This window comes from Phalangium opilio, unplaced genomic scaffold (assembly GCF_054372755.1).
Source record: "Phalangium opilio isolate 3A_F unplaced genomic scaffold, DU_Popi_V2 ptg000014l_1, whole genome shotgun sequence".
Taxonomy (NCBI): domain Eukaryota; kingdom Metazoa; phylum Arthropoda; class Arachnida; order Opiliones; family Phalangiidae; genus Phalangium; species Phalangium opilio.
The window spans coordinates 2721694-2740361 of record NW_028324149.1 but is presented as its reverse complement, the minus strand read 5'-3'; the positions used below and the strand labels follow the sequence as shown (position 1 = coordinate 2740361).

The 18668-nt window shown below is 36.5% G+C and overlaps 1 protein-coding gene and 1 long non-coding RNA gene across 2 annotated transcripts in view; one reads left to right on the top strand and one right to left on the bottom strand.

Annotated features, from left to right (window-relative positions):
- The window catches only part of LOC149705079 (uncharacterized), a 90157-nt gene that overhangs the window by 28285 nt on the left and 43204 nt on the right, over positions 1-18668 (top strand). The window contains exons 3-4 of the long non-coding RNA XR_016381518.1: positions 7408-7645; positions 8755-8938. This is a non-coding gene — a long non-coding RNA (uncharacterized LOC149705079). The remainder of the gene's footprint in view (positions 1-7407; positions 7646-8754; positions 8939-18668) is intronic.
- LOC149705080 (monocarboxylate transporter 12-like) overlaps positions 1-18668 on the bottom strand; it is a 59329-nt gene that overhangs the window by 3213 nt on the left and 37448 nt on the right. The gene's annotated exons all lie outside the window — the stretch shown is intronic.

Sequence of the window (18668 nt, the reverse complement as noted above, 5' to 3'; positions counted from 1 at the left end):
TCACCGTTTTTCTACAGGGTTTATTCCTACATTCCCAAACCATCGCGTCAAAGATCCCTGAATGAGCATGTAATATTTCCATTTCAAATTTGTGTTTGCTTAATCTCTCTAATATTTGAGACGTTCTGTGAGTAAAAGCAGGCCTCTAACACTTGACTCGAAGGCTGGCTATATTAGGCGAAAGCCGGGAAAATGGTTTCCTATAGCTTCGGCAAAAAGAGAGAGAATTGTGATCCATTTATATACGAAGTTGAGTACTTTGAAAGAAAAGTCTGAGATGGCCATGGTCTCCCAAAGAGAAAGAAAGAGAGAACGAGAGAGAGAGAGCTTGTTGACTTCGTAATAAATAGTCCCAAACCATAACTCTTAGTTTCTTAGCTAAGATCTGAAGAGGCAATTCAAGGAGTAAAATGTTAGTTCTGCTTTTTGTAAGAAATATACTGAAAGACCTTTTTCTTTATTTCTGGAGAGAGTTGAGTTGTCTGTCTGTCTGTCTGTCTGTCTGCCTGCGTGCCACTTTTTATATCATTCCCAATTTTCTAATAAATATATCGGATGAAATATCGAGTGATTGCTTATATAAAAACCAGAAGTATGTAATACTTCTTTTTGGGAGAAGTTTACCTACTACCAAGAGGGGTGTAATTGTAACGTGATTCTTTCCAACATTATTTTACATTTGGAGTGCGCAAGGTTACTAAACCGAACCACACAGTGATAAATAGTTCCCTCATCATTACACTGTTTTGTAGAATTCACCCCACAGTGCGATGCAATCGTTTCCCATCTGAAGTATAATGAGCAGGAGAGCATACAAAAAGGGTGCATGAGCCCACATGGAAAGAATCATGTTACATAACTAAAGCATTAAGAGGATACAGAGTGTCATCCTTCTTCTATTATCCCCTTCTGATATAACGCATATATAGTTCGTACCAACATGATGAAAACGTGATGAAATTGTTTTAGCACCTACAGTGTTTGAAGTATCTTTTTCAGTTCAGTTTGATATTGTTTAATTTATTCGTAACCTTAAATCTGATTTTCCTGATGAAACAAAAGTGTGGGAGATACGAAGGTCTATACGACGCGACACTTTTTCTAGTTTTGACACTAAAACTAAAAGCAATTTTTCTGGCAAGAATTTGAATCCGAAATCACTTATGAAAAATTGTCAAATTTATCATTTTGAGGGTTATGTTACGTTCTATCATAAGTAGCGGAGATCCAACCGTATCTTTAAGGAAATGAGGGAGAATTTCTCGCGCGGTTCTTAGTGCACGCGCGCTCGGACAAATGTCTTTATGCTAAAACATCACGCGTCATAGATGGACGCTTTCTAAGGACATAGCTCGCGCTATCCCTGAAGTACACGCGTTACAATGTAATATACGCGGTATACGAAATGGCTCAGGGTTACAATGGAAAAGGTCTTTGGCGAGAACACTCGTAGCGTTTTTTGTCGTAGCGACATAAAACACGTATGCGTACGTTGTAGCGTGTAGGAAGTGAAAATATGTAAGAGGGTTAAGTCATTGAGCCATCCATGGATGGAAGAGCGGGGATATGAGAGAGAGAGGTATCTTCGTTCAGGCTCCCGAGTGTCGGGTAAGGCTCCGCCTTGGAATGTTCTTGACAAGCCGTGAACATCAATCTTTCCCGGGTGTCCCTCCCATTTGCGGGACCGATATCGCGTCAGTTTAACTTGAAAGTTAAGTAGAAAAGGGGGCAGCAATTTTTTTTTTACCCTAACCATAACTGACCCTCCTTTTTGGTTGGTACCGTCCTAGCCGCGCTCTTGGTAAGTTTGTCCTGGCGATTTTTTTACGAGCGATTTTGCTTTATGAACAGTTGGCTTCTAACTTAAGACTTAAGTCATCCCCCTAAAGCCAATCGCGCACGCACGTACGTACGGGACTCACCGACTACGTTACACGCTTTGTTCTGTCTTCGACGCTTTTATCCTTGTGCCCGACGAACCCTAACTCTTCAGCGGGTTTTCTAGGGTATAGAAGCAAAATTTTGTCTCGAGAGTTAAAAACCCGAGTCAAGGTCTCGAAAATGAGTGCTGCGCAGCTGAAAATGCACTTTGTAAGTTAGAAAGCGGTAAAAATATTGTCCCTTCAATATGAGATGGCGGATGAAGTTGCGCGGTTAACTTTAAAGATTGAATCATTTATACTATACTTATATCTATATTTTCATACATGTTTTAGTATATGAGAGATTTTGGAAGCTTATTGGGGGGGGGCTAACTGTCAAGATATCCTAAAAACAAAAAAGATATCGGATAATATGGGCTTGGTTGAATTCATCATGCCTTTTTTTCATGTATCGTTTTCAGTTTTTTATCTTTTTTTGTCAAACCTAATCCCTCTGGACCATTTAAGCGTGTCCAATTCGTAAAAAGTCCTCAAACGACTTTTAAATCCTTCACTAAAGCTTTTGAGCCGTTATGATGTTCAAAGACGCACGCCTTGTTACGTCACTTTGAACAAGAGTAAAGCAACTGAGAGTAAAGAATTCGGCTTCTAACACGAACCTTGTCTTTTGTGTTAATAGCGATTTCAAAGTTTTTTTCGATATCGTAAAAAATTCTACTCGAAATTATGATAGCAAGTACTGTACCGGAAGTTCATAAGATATGTTCAGTTAGTTTGTCACTGGTTACAAACTGGAGCTCGTCATGAAGTGAGGGATGTAAGTCATAGATTCGAGCCTTCGAGGTAAAGCGAAGGAGGCCTGGTGAGGTGCTGCTGTCAAAGGCTTAGTACAGACTAAATAGGAATAAACTTATAATGTACTTGAAACGAGATAAGTTACTTATCGTTCAACAGTTGATTTACTCTTGACGTGCAAGGTACAACTTCAGTCTCCATCTTACTGTTTTATTGGTTTACCTCAAATTTTTGCACGCGTCACCTTGCAAGGTCGTTGTTAATATCTCGTATATTTGAAGCCGGTTTATCGGCGCCGATTGGATCCTTTTATAATTATCTTTGATTATTAATAATGATACCTTATTTCTCCCAGCAGCTATTTTTGTCGATAATACATCGATATAAAAAACATTCGTGAATTGATATACCGTGACGCAAATAAATTACGTGTATGCATATTTGTTACGAATTAACATATATGATCAAACTAAGGTCCAAGTTAAATCTATAATTTATTGGGGAATTCAAATACAGGGTTTTCCAAAAAGGGTTATTAGTGATTATAGGTGAGAAATACAGATTTGGCAATAAATTATGAGTTGATAATGTTTTACTTGTATGAACGATTTTGCCATAAGGGACACGGTGCTAAACTAGTTGTGACCATTGGAGTGTGATGAGAATGACCCCTTATATTTAATAAGATACTTAACACAAAATGATTTATAATTTAAATAAGGGGTCATCCGTAAAACACTGTAATCATAGCTTGTTTTGGGGTGACCCTTGTGGCAAAATCGGTCATGGAAGTTACATTTTCTCCTATTTCCTATAATAGAGATATCTCTGAAGCCTTAATGCGACGTCCCCCGTGCTATTTGCCAGTATAAACAAAGCTGTACCAAACATGGCTGCCCACTGCCAGTGACGTTTTATCTAGGCACTGACGTCACAACTGACATAGTTCTATTATCCTTTTTGGAACAACATGTATTGCGTATTTATCATCGTATAAGAGTCGCTTTACTGTGGAATTACGTCACGTAATTTGTTGCTTGGTTACGTTTAGTATTTACTTCTAGTTAGGGCCTTTCATGTCTGCTTTATATAATAGATTAATTTCGGTTTAGGAAATAGGGCGTTCCAATCGGTTATCAATTTCGTATGTCTGGCATTCCATATTCGTCCAATTCAATTTCGTTTGCGCCTAGATAAGGGAAGGAAGCGAGGACCAAAGTCGAAAATACGGATATAGAAATTCCCTTTATGCTCGCGACGCTTTCGTTTGCTTGCACATACGTCTGTTCTCTCTGTAGTTGTTGCAACGCAACGTTTGGCAAGTCAGAAATGGGACTGGTCTGGTTGTCGGTTGGTTATTTGAGAGATATTGGTAACCAATATACGACATTCCCAGCTACTCGGTCCTTCGAGTTCGACCCGTTAATTTTAAATAGATCCCGTATTGGGATAAAGAACGATATCTTAACCTCTCTATTATATCGTAAGTTTATAAGTGATATGTTCCTTCCATAAGTATGACAATACCTATACTTCGTAAGTTCGTAATGCTAGAGACTTACAGCTCGAGTTAGTTCGAGAATGACGAGCGAGAATTGAAGTCCTACACTCGGTTAATTTTGCAGGACTTCCATTTACCTATGACTGTGCTAAGCCTTTGAAAACGCCTCACCAGGCGTCGCTTTACCTCAAATCTATGACCTACCTACGTCACTTCATGACAAGCTCCAGTTTTTAACCAGTGACAAACTTATGGCCATCATATCTTATGAACTAATGATTACTGCAATTGCAAATAGAAGTTATGGAAGATAGCACGTCACCCATGAGTGATGAGTCAATTAAAAAGATTTACTAGGCCTAGGTGGAAAACTCGCCTGTGAATTCTAGTCATACCTGTTCAAACCGGAAATATATAATTACCAACCAGGTTTACGCTACGAAATGAAAACTACCTACTTCGAGAACTTTATATACTCCTGGTTGATCGACTCTTGACCCCGGGGATAAAGTTCGTACTAATTATATAATACACTTTGAGGTTAATTAGAGCGCTATGCCTAACGATTCGAAAATCTGTGTTATTATTATCTAGTCAGTTATTTTCAAAAGAATCTCTCTGGAAGATTTATTAGCGGTCGAAAATCAATAAATGGAATTTGGTCCCGAGTTTGAAAAATGAGTTTTAAACTCAACTTCATTAATTATTATTGATTACGTGGTTTTTTTAATTGAATACAACCTCGCTTTATGAAGTGTTTCATAGCCACATGTTGACCAAAATAAGCTAACTCTAGTCAATTCTCCAGGGTTGCCACGGGTCAGGGAAAACCTGGAAAAGTCAGGGAATTTCAAAATGGGCCGGAAAGGTCTGGGAAAAGTCAGGGAATTTTAAAAATTTCAGCAAAGTCAGGGAATTTGATTTTAGTGAGTAAAATTTCCGGGGATAGGTCTTTATTGAAAGAGTAATGAAAGTTTCTCCTCATCCTCTCTTAACACAGAAAACTCTAGAGCAATCCTTAAAAATTTCTTGAATTGTTTTTGTAAAGTAAATGCCTTTAAAAAATCTCTTAGACTGTTATTTATAGTTAAAATCTTTCTTATTCATTTTGGTGCAACAAGCACATTATAAAACTTAATGTAGAGAGTTTATTTAATTATAAGCATTTGAAACGTGCTGTAAACATTTACACTTTCGGCCTAAAAGGTCAGGGAAAACCTGGAAAAGTCAGGAAATTTGGTTCTGAAAATTCCGTGGCAACCCTGTTCTCGCTTCGGTCGTTCTCGAACTAGCTCGAGCTGTGTCTAGCATTAAGAAGTATAGGTAGTGTCATACTTATGGAAGGAACATATCACTTATAAACTTATAGGCTTTAATTGCGAATCAAAAATAATCTTAAGACGCGAGTGTACTTCCGACGTCACTAGCAATTCTCAAAAATCTATAATTAGCGTAACCTACCATCAATTCGGTAATATCTTACTTACGAAACATAAATACCTATAAAAAAATTAAAAGTTTATGTTTTTGCAGCAATCCCGACCCCGAGGAGGGAGGGAGTTACTGATGATATCGGCCGGGTTAGGGTGTATCGGTTACTTTTTGGCGCTTGTCCTAATTGAGAGGGTAATGGAGCGTCCCGCCTCTTGGCATCAATTCCCTTATACCTAAATCAACGGCCTGTTAGCCAGCCCTAAGAGCTAGTAGCTAGCTCTTGAATTTTCTTCAATCAAGTATATACACTCATCAAGCTAGGCTTCCACGAGGTATAAGCTATTTTTGACGTACAATAATAAATTATGCCCCAAAAGTCATTAGACCAGATTTCCACGCGAGCTATATGTGTACGTATTTACTATAAGGAGAAATTTAATTGATGTTATGTTCCTGAGGACACGGTAATACGGATTCCGTATCTAGCGTAAGATCATTTCATTTTCCCAAAGTATGACATACTTATCGTAAGGTTTCCACGACCGACGGTGTTTGGAAGGAAATTCAGTGAAACTTAGGGATTTCAAAAATATTCAGATAATATGATTTTATTTGGGAAAATGTCTTGGGTTTTTACTAAGGTTGCAATGTTGAACCGTGTTTTAGCGTATACTTTGTACGAAAATTTTGTTGTTCCAAAAATGGTCCAGAAAGGTCAGGGAATTTTAACAGTATCAGGGAATATGATTTTAATTTATTTGGGAAAATTACTTGGGTTTTTTACTAAGGTTGCAATGTTGAACCGTGTTATAGCGTATTTTAAAACATTATTTGACTCATTTATTAAAAATAATATTGTTAAAAACAATATACTGTTAACTTTTAACAACCTTTTAGTATGTCTAAAAAAATCATGGAATTTGACAGGAGTTAGTCAGGGAAAACCTGGAATTTTATACAATCCCGGGAATCTGTTGCCTTTAGTCGAAATAATTTAGCTGCCCTTTAGGTTTTAAAATTTTTCAAATAACCAACAGCCTAGCTGGATTGAAGAGTAAATGATAGCAATTTGCGTTTGACCGTTCAATGGCTAGTAGAGCAAATATATCGAACCCACACCTTTTAAGGTAGCCGATTTACTATATATAAAACCCAATATCTGTTATTACGCCGCAATACGCGCTACTGACAAACCAGCTATATAACTTCAACAGGACCAACGAATTTTAAAAAAGGCAAAAACACTAAATACTATTATTTGCATTCATAATACACACGCCTTCTTATCAAAACAGAATATGCTCTGTGTAAAAAAAATTATCATTTAGAACTTGCTGGATTTTTACTGCAGTTCTGTTTGATTCTATATAATATTACAGTCTTGAAATGACCCTCGTTTGTTCATTTAATACACCAGTTTAAAGGCAGGGTATAAAACCATAGTAAGAGTAGAGATCGCGTTAAATACATTTCATTTCTTTTGAAGTTAGGTTTCGTTGCAGCGTATGATTATTTATCAGGTATTTTATTAAATTCCTATAACGCCGTGCTGTTTATGACGTTTTCTTTTAAAAGGGGTACAGACACTTTGATACTGTTTGATGGACAGTATTCGATCTTGAAAGGTCCTAGTTAAAACTTATATGGTAGAAAATACACTCGGTAATTACTTTGTTCAAGAACCAATAAAAGACTCGAGAACATTTATACCTTCATGATCTAATTTTTTTTTACGCGGTACATGCTTGGGATGAATATTCAAACGTTCTCATATATTTTATGTGTTCTTTCCAGAACGCGCTTAATCCATTTATATTTGGCGGGAATTTAACAACTGACGTCAAAAACACACGTGCTAACAAGGCGTCATTATGAAAGATTGAAAGCAAAGGGCATTCACGCTTCAAGCGTCTTAGACCAACCAAGGGACTATAAGACTGTATAATAATGTATATAATCATGGAATGACTTAAACTAAAATGGATACTCATGGAAATTTCTCCATCCTCTGGAAACAGCAGTTCGAAAATAGGTTTTGAAGATTTCGTATAAATTTTTCTTTCAAATACAGTATAGAAATATTTTGTTCTTGACTTTAACAGAGTTTAACAAGAAACTATTGATATTTTTAGTCTTGTTTCTAAACTCTCAAAATAAACGAAACAATCAAAATTCGCTTATATAGTTTGTTAGCACCTTGGAAAAATCCGTCCTTTAAATACTGGCTTATTCTTCGATTGTATACTAAGTTTTTATACGGTATATACGAAGATACTAAGCAAATATATACATTGTTATCTTAAGTAGCTCGTTCGAAACACGGCCACGCTCTAACGCCTCGAAAACTTTGTAATTTTCATATCATAATAATTTCCAACCTTAAAAAAGAGGTAAATCTATTCTTAGAAAATGTTATTTTTGCAATATAAACCCTTCTCTTCCAAGGCTGTTTAGTACTTACTATATACCAGACGAGCTGGTGTCTGAAAATTACTTAAAAATTGAACCAATTTTAACTTTCAAGTTTTAGCAATGCATTATTTTTAGATTATATATGAAAGATTGCGCAATGAAAATGTGCCCGATACTCGTCAATTACACGGTATTAACTATAGTGTATAATAAACGAACTAGGCCCTATAGCTCGCTCTGTTATATAAATATTCGTTTGTCTTGAATCTGATAAAGAGATTCTACAGGGGATCAGCTTAAGAGGAGCAATAACACTCATTTTATGAAAGAATACCCAAAAGGGTCCCATAAATTGATTTTATTGCTCCTTTAGGACCCTATTTGCCGCGGACACAATCCTCGTAAGTGTGTGCTCTACTCTTTTAGATAACGATACAATATTAAATACGGCAATAATGAGTGTATATCCTCAGTAGTCTCGTCTAAAACTCATTCGTGAGTTTAAATAATTATTTCACGAATATTACAAGGAGCGTAATGTCCTTTCGGACTCCTCGCACATTTTCACGCGCAGAATATTTAAAATATTTAACATTTTCTCACGTGGGTTTGCCACGCGCTAACCACGTGAAAAACATAATTTTTTTAAAGTTTTCATACTATTTGGCATTTGAATAAACCACCGATTCAAATCTAATTATTAAAATTAACTTTTGGTGTTTCTTTTAGATAAAATACGAGAGTCTGAAATGGATTTGCGTTACCGGAAGCCACGTGATCGAATGGCTTTGAAATTAAGGACGAAAATCAACGCGTGAAAAAAATTGTACAAAAGATACAAAGGCTCGTCATTGGGCTAAATGGGAAAATTCTCGTTTCTGCTGGATGGATTTGGATTTGTTGGACGAATAGGGTAAGTGGATTATTTAAATTAATTTAGTAAGGCGTGGTAAATGTTTTTTACAATTGAAGGAATAGAAAGTTGGTAAAATATATTTTGTAACTACGGAAAATTAACTTTTTGAAACAACTAGTCTTTCCTTACCCGAGGCAAATCCGTAGGTTTTTGGGGCTTCCAAGCGATATTAAATGACACTAAAATCCATTCCCAACTAAGTTACGCGCTGCTCAAGAGGGCCCCCGTATATATGACAAGCGTAATTATACGGCTATCACATCGGCTGCAATTTTGAATGCTTTTCATAGAGACGAAGTTCTTATACTTTGATTCTTATCTTTCAAATTATTTTTTTTTAAACTTAAGAAAAGAACGTCCCCGTGGATGTCAATTATAAGGGGCTCACTCTTAGTATCTAGTCACTTTCGGCTTTCGATTGACGGGAACTCCGCAGTTGTCGCGTGATCATAATTATTTCGAAACGATAACCGTCTACCGACCACAAACCAGTCCTCTATAAAATTACCACCGTAGCCTAAGTCAGTTAGCACAACGTGTGCTTTTCGTGAAAAGTCTAGTATTGTCAAACGCGGGGAGTTGCCGTTTCCATCCGTATAAACTTAAAAAGTTCGAAGTCATAGATTCCCTACCCTATAAGGTTATAACTCTTTACATAAGTATGGGTCTGCCGTAGGTGTAGATGACAGACTCCATCTTCCTTTAAATATTTCTCCGCCGCAGTTGAAATTCGAAAGAGGCGTAACCTACCGTGTGATTTACTTCCTTAGTCAAGTAGGGCTACGGATATAGATTGCGTTATGTTTTTGGTATGGGTATGCCAATGTTAAGGTAAAATTGAATAGACTGAACCGCCATCTACCTTCGAAATTTTAACCTTCAAACCGGAAGAGAATAGAGGCACGGCGTACTGTGATTTCCATTTTTGTCCAACTCGTAGATACAGTAGATTACAATCACAGACAGTAGGCTATCATTATTTTTCTTAACCCCTTCTACGAGAAATACGTCGCAAATATCCCTAGCTCAATATTGCCATACTTATTTAGAGTATTATCAGGTTATGCTAAAACCTTAATCCTAAAACAAGAAAATATAAACTTCTTTGGGTATTTCGTGAATCTTGATAAAATTATCAAACTTATATTTCGTAATTTTTCTTTTTCATTTTAATACTTCAACTTATTTCAACGATACACCCATTAGTTTTGATTTCAATTTTTTTAATTTTTTGAAAAATTGGTTGCGGCTTTTTAAATCGGACAGTTGATATGTCAATGCTTTAAAATTTATCTTAATCCGAGTGTTTACTCGTAACCGAGACGGGAACTGTGTGGGCTAAACCTTAGACAGTACAACTGGGTTGGGTTAAAACCGTAACAGTCATTTATTTCAAAGGTCTGATAAAGTATTTAGATTAAAATTATATATCCTTTTGAAATTTTAGGTTTTTTGAACTTGGAAGTTCTTTTTATTCTTGTTTTTATTTATTAAGTATATGAAGTGTCTCACTAATTGAACGCATATTATTAACTTATGTTTTTACCTGGGATGGTTCTATGGACCCAATCAATTTTATGTCGAAAAGGTACCTGCTATGGTACCGATTTTTCCCCCATAAGGGACGTACGGCCCCCTAAACAAGTTACGATTTATTTAAGTCTTTTACGGACGATGCCTTTAAATTAAATAAGAAACCCATGAAAGGCAATGCTCATTTAACTAAGGGGTCATCCCTAAAACACTAAATGTTCATAAATCGTAAAAAAATAACACTTAAGTTACATTTTCAAGTCAAAATCTCCCAATGTATTTCTGTCCGACCACGTCCCTTTTTGGAACGCAAGTACTCTATGTACTTGTCCAATCACAACCATAATATTCAATGTAGATGTTGGCACGTGCAAAATCGCGGTACTATTAAAGTAATTAAACGATACCTATTTAAAATCGTGGGAAAAAAGGTCTAATAGTTCCAGCCATATCCATTAAGCGGTCTAAAGACGCTGTTTATCTATGAACTATTTCGATTCGAAATAGGAGCTATTGATTACCCGGGTTTGTCTATACAAATGAATTGTAAAGAAATGTATATAAGTATAAGTTGCGGCACGAGCCAGCCGGTAGATCGAATTGAAACGGTCTAATCGTTTTAATATTTATAACGTCTCCAGATGAGACGATACCCATCACGTTCCACGCGCTATAGTTTAATAGCTTTTTTTTTTTGGTCCATCAAAAGAAATATCGTCCCACTGCATTGAAACCCCCGTAATTTTCAAGGGGATTAGATAACCGAGACTCGTGTTACTTAGAACGTTCCTCAGGGGCCAACCAATCTTGATGGCTTTCCAAAAAAAAAAAAACTAATTAACACTATACCTCAAAGATTGTCATATTTTACCAATGGCCTCTTAATGATTTTTCATTCACCACATCATTTTTGCTATTTACGTTACTATAGCCGCTACCCGCCTGGAATTAGTATTAATTTTTTTAATTAATTACCATTAAGCGAGCAACAAAACAGTCATAGAGACGTCCGCTAATTAAATTTAAGTAGCTTTGAAATTAAACCTGGAAAAATCAGGGAAATAAATAGTTGACAAAAACCTCAGGGAAATTTAGAATTTTTAGTAAAATTCAGGGAAATCAGGGTAATTTGCGAGTCAAACAGGGGCCGATTAATTAAGCAAAATGTTCATAAATATAGCCCCCTCCATAGGATTAACATTACACTATACTTTGGAGGCTCATAACTCTGGTTATCTTAGAGATACAGGGATTCTGTAATAGTCATATTTGCCCCCCCCCCCTCCTTCATTAACATTTGCTCCATAGGATACTCCACATACGGGAAAAAATCTGGAAAATTCAGGGAATTTGTTTTCCTAAAGTTGTATGAACCCTGAACCCGCAAACAAAATCAGAATAGTAAAAGAAACATCTAAATATTCAAAACTCACAAATTTTCACAATTATAATATTAATTGGATTTAATTAACTTCACAGTTGATTAAGAATATAAAGTCAGCGTGCGATTGAAAAGTATTAGCGTAAGTGCTAATTTTGGCTCTCGACCGACTTGGTTAATTAATTGTTTTAACCTAATTAACGGTTATTTGATGATCTAATTTCTGAATTCGATTTTTATATATATTTTTTTTAATTGGTGAAAAACGGAATGAACGTTACCGGCTAGGGGGCAATCAAAAAGGTGAAGAGCGCGAACGAGTCTCTTTTGCATAATCGCATTACGGTTAATTAATTAACCCCTGAATGGGGAATCGTAGTGGAAGAGCTAGCGCGTTAACCGTATTCCGTTAATTGAGTTAGAAGTTATTTAAAAGGGGTAAAGGTATTATTAAAAGCCTTGACGAGCCATCGAGGTAATAAAGCGGAATATATTTCGGCACCACCATCACACATCACCTTTGTTTAAATTTAAATAAGAATACCGTTCTCGCCCCCCCCCCACCAAACCCCCCCCCCCGGCGGTAAAACCATCTCTAACAATTAAATCATTTTAATTATAATGTACTGTATATACGCAGTATTTTGGTATATGCTATAGGAATATATGTATAAAGTTTTAAAGTTATATTTTATATCCTAAGGGCAAGAACACATTTAAAGTCTGAGAATGTTTAAAGATAAAATCGGGGTCAGGGTTCATAAACGATCAAAGGGTTATACAGACCAACGCGATGCTTAATTAAACCATAAGTTCATATGATATGTTCCATAGTTTTGTCACTGGTTACTTAGAGCTTATCACGAAGGTCATAGATTCGAGGTAAAGCGACATACGCCTGGTGGGGCGCTGTTGTCAAAGGCTTAGTACATACAGACTAAATAGGACTAGATGGAAGTCCTGCAAAATTAACCACCGAGTGTAGGACTTCAATTCTCGCTTCCGTCGTTCTCCAACTGCGCATGACAAAATGGGATTGTTATCTCACACCTGATTCGTTTCGACATATTATTACTCCTTTCCATAATGTTCAGTCCGCGCCCCTTACACTCTGCTATGGGTTATTTACTCTTGATACGATTAGGGTTCAAAAAATGGATGAATAATTTCTTAGAGTTAGGCGGAAGAAGAATTAAGGAGAATGGACGCGTCTCACGTGTCGTAACAAATTACCCGGGAAAATATAATGGCTTTCTTTACTGACCCCAAATAAATTGAAATCTCATTCAAATTTTTGGCCCAAACCCGGTTCGTATTACGCGCTTTATAATAATCATGATTGCACGAGGCCCAAAAATGTGTCTCGTACGCTAAGAAATAATGGGTGTCTGAATTAAGTATTATATTATCCATAAGTATGACACTTTCATAGAAGTGACGTACTCACACTGACATTTAACGTATGGTATTTACCCTAATTTGATAAACGTTCTCGGATCTACTATGGGTTCCATAACCTACACCTGTGATAAAACTTTAAAAGTTCAATTATTCGATGGTACTCAAATAAATGGATGGATATAACGTATGCTCAAAATTTCAAGTGTACTTCGAAACTGTTCTAGATCGCGTGAAAGGCTTCAAATTATTAAGGTTTCTAAGACGTTATTTTACGCGGTTAAAGTAGAGTAGACCATACCACTTTATCAATATAATGGAAAAGCTATTGTTAAACCTTTTAATGAGCGTTCACTCCCATTACAACTAAAGTCCTTTTGCGGAGAGATTAACCAGATTTACAGCTAGTATACGTGATTAATGTGAACAGAAAAAGGCTTATTTCGCCTTGTAATTTGAGCTTTAATTTGACTTAGGATACAACCCTTAATCCCCTGACAAAATATCTCAAAAATAATAGTTAAGATATTTTAACGAAATGGTTTACTTTAAAAATTAAATTATTCTAAACGTCTTCCACTTTTCCCAAAACTTTGGCCCACCACTATAGTAAATTCCGAAGATTCGGTGATGAGGCGACATTAGGGTAGCCATTAAACTATTTTAAACCCTTATTTCCATTGCAACGTCAACGGGTCTGCTTAACTAGTAAAATATAAATTAGTTAATCTTTCGAGTTTCTAAAAAGTAATCACCAACTGTCATATCTCTATATTTCTTAGGATGTAACGAACGATTTTCAATTTTATTTTTACACCCAAAACTTTCCTCCGATAAACGAGAAAATTATTAACGAAGTAAAGTTCCCGCACCTTACTTCGCATTAAATGCGAGAACTCGAACGAAGTATGATGTTGGTATGAAAAACGATGAACATTATGAAAAAGAAGAAGAAAAAAATACGAAATCTTTTCCGCAACTTTTTCTCTTTCCTGTGAAGCTTAAAAACTTAAAAATCTCGCTTGGGGAAAAAGTGATTTATTATTTTTACAGAGAGGTGCATGTATAGTGGCAATGACTTCCGCTTGTTTGAAACCTCTAGACTCTTTCTCTCTTCACAAGCAACTCCGTGAAAACTTAACACGGAGAAAGAAGAACATTTCAGAAAAGTATTTTCAATTTTCCACACCCAAAAGGAAACAGTCGAATATTTAGTCTATTTTTCAATGTAGTTACGTTTGCTTTTGGCTTTCTCGTTTTTAAACTTTTTAAATTTATTTGGTTTTGGGGTTTCTTACGGTGATGGAGATGGGAGGATAAGATCTGGATGGAACCTAATTTGTATTACAGGAAAATGCGTGCTGTTTATTGCGGGAAGGGGCGCAGTGTCGTCTGCTTTATACACGATTAAGACGCAATATCCACTAGGTGGACCCAAAGTCGTTAGAATGGACTTCGAAGTTATTGCAGTTCAACCATGGACAAAGCAATACTGAATGGCAGAGGGAGAAAGTTGAAAAATACTGATTCGCCTTCTAGCGGCAGATCAGTATTGCTTTGTCCATGGTTCAACAAAGTCTATTTGTTTGAAGGGCTCATATCTGTCGCGTCTTTGGATGATTCACGTACCGCCGAATATTGCGTTGTAAGACCAGAACAGGGTGGGAAATAAGGATTTTTTTAAACTGGACATTGGGCCAGCGACCCCTCTGGCCTGGAATAAATAAACTGGTCCATGACCACTGACCAGGGCACGTCGTCTGCTAAATTGAAGAAGTGGATAATTACAATATATTAGCTAATGTCTGGACTCTGGAAACCCTTGAATTTTCTTAGTGGTCCTGTGGATTTAATTTTTAAACTGGTCCGGACAGTTTTTAAACTGTTCATTTGCCCTGTGCCACCGCCTTATTTCCCACGCTGGACCAGAATGCGTTCAAACATCAGACTCAATTTTCCCGGGCTAATATTGTTTATAATTTCACCATCACTTTAATCCCAGATTAGTTTTAACGGTATACTTGTCTGCCTTGTTCTATCACTTAATACGCTGGACGTTTTTTGGGGTGGGTTTTTGAAAAATCGACTGTTATAATATAGATTGTCGGATTCCTCCCACGCTATTGTCAAAAACATCCAAGCAACGTACTCGCTATACACTTTCTCTCACAATTATTTGTTTTGGGGAAAAAAAATAAAAGAATAACTAGAGTACATTTCCTCCATAAAGCCCCATATATACGAAATATACCGAGAAAACCCTCGAGTTTAAGCTGAAAAAACAATTCGGAAGTCTTTTATTGTTCCGGGTCTCGTCGTGTCGACGTCAAACGCAGCTAGGATCATTCTTTTTAACTCTCTTAATTGATTTGTTTCGTTGGGGTTTTAGGGAACGATCCAGCTGTTTTTATCGAAAGGCATTTGCTGTGTGTATATCTTAGGAATATAATATTCTAAAGGAAGTATGGCTGAAAATACCAGCACTCGTATTTTTAAAGGTTAAAGGTTCGTTTGTTTGTTTGATGGAGGGTTTTCCAAAGGAACAGAAACTAACCGATACTTAGGCGGTATAATAATAGGGTTATGGTGCATCATAATCGGGGTTTTAAAATATCTTCGGATGACTTTAACAGCCGGGTTTTTTTTTTTTTTCTATTTCTTGTGGTTTTCACTTTTACGTTTTCTTACAAAAATAACCTTAGATTATTCGAGTAAAATTTATCCATTTTAAAGTTTATTACTCGCAATTGTTTTTTAGCCATATCGTAGTATACGATAGGCTCTTAGTTTGACCCGAGCCGTCCGTAGTAGTAGTAGTGGCCGGGGTTGTCGCTTCGTTATCGTCAGATTTTAGCTTAAAAGGAACTTTATATTACCACAACCCACCCATAGGGGTTACTGGGCTCGGTTAGAGATTTAATTTTAATTAAAAGTTTTTCGGGTCAGACCCGGGAATCGAACCCGGGTCGCTGGCGTATTAAACAGCCACTCTACCAATGAACCATAGAGACTTGAGAGAAGTTCCGAGTTTTTTATTATTTATTCTCTTCTCTAAAATGTCGGGGTGATGTGGGGTGGGGTACCTCTTAATCTGTGGGGTCGGAAACTTTTGAATTTTTATCTGTGGAGTCGGATACTTATGAATTTGTATGTTTGGGGTTTTTATATTTATTTTCTTTTTATGTATGTGCTAATTAAATAGATAACGATTTTCCCCGTTTTTCGTTCTCGTTCGGTAGCTATCGTCATCTATGTTATGTTTGACTGGAACGTTTTGGCGGTTAATTCAAATGTGGGTTTAGATAGAGCTAACATAGTGTTAAATGAGCGTTATGCGTTTGATCATTTTAGCATTGCTAAAGGTAATTCGAGGGGATAATCACTAAAATGCGTAATCACTATAACTAAACTTTCTCTTTCAAAAGTTTCTGGGCATAAGTCCTTGTTAGAAATTTATAAGATGCGATAAGTGTGCATCGGCATAAGTCTATGTTGTAAACTCATCGAGGGGTTTTTCACTAAAAACTATCTGTTCTTCGATTCGCCGGGATATTAGAATTACAGCATAAGTAAATTTATACGGTTATAATTTAATCACTGTTTAGAGTACGGAATCGAGGGGCTATTCACTCTGATTTTATGCACGGTAAATCATTTAAGCATTGAAAAAGATAGCGCTATTCACTCATAAGGGTGTCGTATAGAGGGGTTATCCACTCATTAGGGTAGGGTATAGAGGGGCTATTCACTCGTACGATATGGCTACTATTACGAGCCCTTGGGCCGTCTTGTTAGTTTTATTTTTCGTGGAGTATTTTTAAAAGGATGAGTTTATTTAGGCCTACAAAGCAAAGCTCAAAAACCGGAAATTTTAAGTTAAAATTGGCGTAGATCGGAATTTGAAAATAATAAAAGTAAAAAATAATTTATTTTTTCAAATTAATAATTTAATATTTTGGTGTAAAGAAAAGGCTAGCAAATACCATTTGTAAATGACCATAGCGCGGAGCATGACCAAATCTTAGGCTTTTCTTTTGTTAAGATAAATTAATTTTCATCGTTGTTATTATCCAAAAAATACATACATTGAAGAAAAGACTAAATAAAAAACCATTCCATTGAAAAGGGACGAAATTCTTAACAACGTAACGTAGCGAAAATATTTGGGAGAAACACCGCGGCGAGTCTCGAAACATCCCGAGCAAGCAAGCATGCAAGCGCTGTTAAAGGGATTTAACAAAACATTAATTAGATTGCGCTCTCGCACTGAGATTTTCTTTGTGGCATCATTAATGAATTTTTCAAAAATAATTTTCACCTTGAGAGTGTACCATAGACCCTCTTAATAACGCCTGTTATTTAAAATACGTTACAATGCCTTTAATAACGGTACTGTCTTAAAGTGGAAAAATTTGTTGAATGGAAAGTCTTTTCAATTACCGAAGTACAGCAAGCTTTAGTTTAAGCGAAGCTTAGAGTTAAAGCTTAGCTCTAGTGTCAAGTTAAATTGGCGCGAGCCTTTAAATATAGCTCATTAAGAGTGAATTTGCTTCGGCGTCGGCATTTTTGAAAGAAGATTTCTAAACAATTTTTAACCCCCCCTATTTAATTTCACTCAATTAGCTACGAGGCTTTATAATTGCGTTAAGACGAATTAGAACTTCATTTTGGAACTTTTGCAAAAGATAAAATTTGTATAAATATGATTTCATACTAAAAGAACTTAAGAACCGCGTGCAAATATGATTGAAATTGGTTTCGGAAATTCTGTATAACTCTAGCTCAGAAATCGAGCTAGGACTCTAGTAAGTCAAGGCGGGCCATTCGAAATTTATGCAAATGATAAACCCTTTATTTACATATTCAACTGGACGTAAAAATCAGCATTTTTCAGCCCAATCAAATTTTTAAAGAGAGAGAGAGTTAAGCAAGAGAAAAATTGCATTGAAAGCAAAGACGACTTAGTATAGTCGAGTATTACACTTTATAATGCTTAGCTTAGCAACGTCTATCATCATTAAAGATGATAAAACGATTCCTCCAAAAGCAAAGGGTGCATGCCCGCGAGATTGCGAATGCCTCGACGCTACTTTGGAATAGTGAACAGCAGAAAAAGTAATCCTTTCGTTGGACTATCTCGTCGACTTAATTGAACAGGCTCGAGTTTCCTTTGATTTATACGTAACGGACCATCACTCCCCCCAGCATCCCCCCCTTGTATCAAGGAAAGGATTTTTAGGGGGTTTTCGGCGACATAAAAGAGCTTTTTCATTCCATCTCCTGGATGGTAGGAGGAGTTAAGAGTACAAACAAGGCATCAGGGCACCCCCAGCAATAACTCTGTGATTGAGTGACTTGTCTCGAAAACCCCTAGCTAAAGATATGATACCCGACCAACCAGTCTAAGTACTACTA